At 41.7% G+C, this 2,693-nt stretch overlaps 1 pseudogene; it reads right to left on the minus strand.

Moving 5' to 3' along the window:
• Positions 1–202: 202 nt before the first annotated feature.
• On the minus strand, positions 203–1,608 carry LOC146364869 (UDP-glucuronosyltransferase 2B20 pseudogene; annotated as a pseudogene).
• Positions 1,609–2,693: the final 1,085 nt, after the last annotated feature.

Raw genomic sequence — 2,693 nt, forward strand, 5'->3', positions numbered from 1 at the left:
CAGTTGTGACTTGGAATCATTTGCTGAAAACATTGTGGTCATGAATAGGATGACACTGTAACCACAGGACAAGAGACTTTAAGTTGTGAAGGAAAACCTAAACTGTCCTACAGACTCTTGGATTGTATGCATGATTTTTATTCAGTTTCATTGTATATTTAAACTGTTGTTACATGACAAAGTTTTTTTATTGTCACGTTATCTATTCACACTTGGACTTCTTGGTCTTCATGACACACGTAAATAGACATTTACACGAAACCCAAATGGATATACTGATTAACAAAACAAATGCTACAAGGACTGCCATCACATATAGACAATGATAGGCATACCATGGCAGGTTGTATGACTCACTGCGTAGATGTGCCCTTGTGCCTCATGACATATTCCATCCAGAAAACAGCAGTATCAAGAGGCTTCATGGGCTGATCATGATGAAGCTGTGACAATTTGAGCATATTCTTTTTGTAGGGCTTTTCTGGGTCCAAAATATTCTTCAGAGCACTTGTCAGAGAATCAGCATTCAGTTTTGTCACATCAAGCATTTCAGCCACTCCCCGGGCCATCAAATGCACCACGTTGTCATGCTGGTCAAAAATGAGAGGAATGCCCAGAACTGGCACACCATGGTAGATGGCTTCGTACAGGCCATTGGTGCCCCCATGAGTGACAAAAACTTTGGTTTTAGGGTGGCCTAGTAGATCATTCTGAGGCAGCCATTCAACCAGCATGGTGTTGTTTCCCAGGGTGGCTGGTCTTTTCCCAACATGTCTCCACACAATCTTCTGAGGGAGGCTGGCAAATGCTGAGGCAAAGCTGTCCGCTAATTCAGAACCAAGGTCACTCAGCAGAGTCCCCAATGTCATGACTATCACCCCATGTTCACCAGAACTCTGGACGAATTCCTCAAACTCTGATGGAAGAGGCTTTGAAGGCTTACCTTGGAAGCCACCGATATAGATGACATTGGGCATGGTGGGACGAGGGAACTCAAATTTAAAGTCAACCCGCATGAGCCAGAGGTCAGCCTTGACTAGAGACATAAGGCTAACATTATTTCCAAAATAACGATGGAGACATAGTAGTCCATGTAAAAAAACATGATGTAATGGATCATATTTCTGATTCTTTGAAAAAAAATCAATTTTGTCAGAGTTATGGGAAAAGCATATAGGGATGTAGGACACTGGAGAAGGAGCGACGGCAAGGTGTGCCTCTCCACTAAAAAGCCAGCGCACATTGAAAACCAAAGGCAGCTGGAGGTAATGTGCTAACAGCACACCACCTGGAAATGTAGGATCGGTCAGAAAAAGATCATATCCAGTTTTGTTTAGGTCACCAATCAGTGTCTTATTCTCAAAGATGGTGGAAGTAAATTTTGCCACAACTTCCTGGTTTTGTAGCAAAAAGGTAAACTGACCTGACCACTGACCTCTTCAAAAAAGAGCTCATGAAGTCTTGACTCTCAACAGGCTGAGACTCTTCCTGGATGATTGTGATGGAGGTGTAATAAGGTGAGAATTTAGAAATATACCAGCTGGTGGATGAACGTAGCACAGTGATTTGATGACCTTGAGAGTGAAGAGCCTTCACAAGGACTTTCATGTTAAGCCAGTGGCTTTCATCTACTGGAAACACTAGCACTTTTCCACCATTACATGGGAAAGTCAGAGTTAAATAAATAAATAAAATTCAGTTGAATCGAATTGAGCACATGATATCTACTATAGACTTCTTCTAAAATTGTAATAGTTAACCTTATCAAACACCTGCCCATTTGCACAATAACTGAAGCATGGCATTTATTTTAATTATTTACATTTGTTTGTGGTCACCTTACAAATGTTCCTAGGGTCATTCCTTCTACAATTTATCAGAACATTCAACGGCCAAATAGCTGTCACCACCAGTTACAGGATCAGAAACATGTCATTTTACCAATATTTTGATAATAGGCTCATCTACCAGTTATTTCTTGTGTCAAATGCTGTGAAATGGATAAATAACACTTATGGTCTATTTCCCTGTTTCCAGTATTTGTTCTATTTTTAATTTAAATATTATTTTTTTATTTACCATGGGGGAAAACTTCTGCATGACCTCTATGCAAGAAGCAAATGATGTTCGTGGCTCAAGAAGCAAGGGGCGATCGTGGCTCAAGAGTTGGTAGTTCTTGTAACCGGGAGGTTGCCGGTTCTCGGCCGTTGTGTCCTTGGGCAAGACACTTCACCTGTTGCCTACTGGTGGTGGTCAGAGGGCCCGGTGGTGCCAGTGTCCGGCAGCCTTGCCTCTGTCAGTGCGGCCCAGGGCAGCTGTGGCTACAATGTAGCTTGCCATCACCAGTGTGTGAATGGGTGAATGACTGAATGTAGTGTAAAGCGCTTTGGGGTCCTTAGGGACTAAGTAAAGCGCTATACAAGTACAGGCCATTTTATCATGTTCTTCTTTTGCTTTTTGATCTAGGACTTTTATTGCATCATTGTTCGGGAGTTGTGTTCCTATAAGTTGAAGCAAATCCTCCTTTTCCCACATCTTCCAGATGTAGTCTTTTCTCCAAAGTCCTTGAACTGTCTCATATTGATAGGAGGTGCTGCTTCTTGTTCTTTAAGTGGTACAGAGATGTCGGTTGCCATTGCAATTTCTTTTTTTAAAAATCTTCCACTCTTCTGGTTTGAATTCTCAAAATTTAC

The sequence above is a fragment of the Perissodus microlepis genome, chromosome 20 (assembly GCF_051167445.1).
Source record: "Perissodus microlepis isolate ML-2025 ecotype Zambia chromosome 20, ASM5116744v1, whole genome shotgun sequence".
NCBI classification, from domain to species: Eukaryota; Metazoa; Chordata; class Actinopteri; order Cichliformes; family Cichlidae; genus Perissodus; species Perissodus microlepis.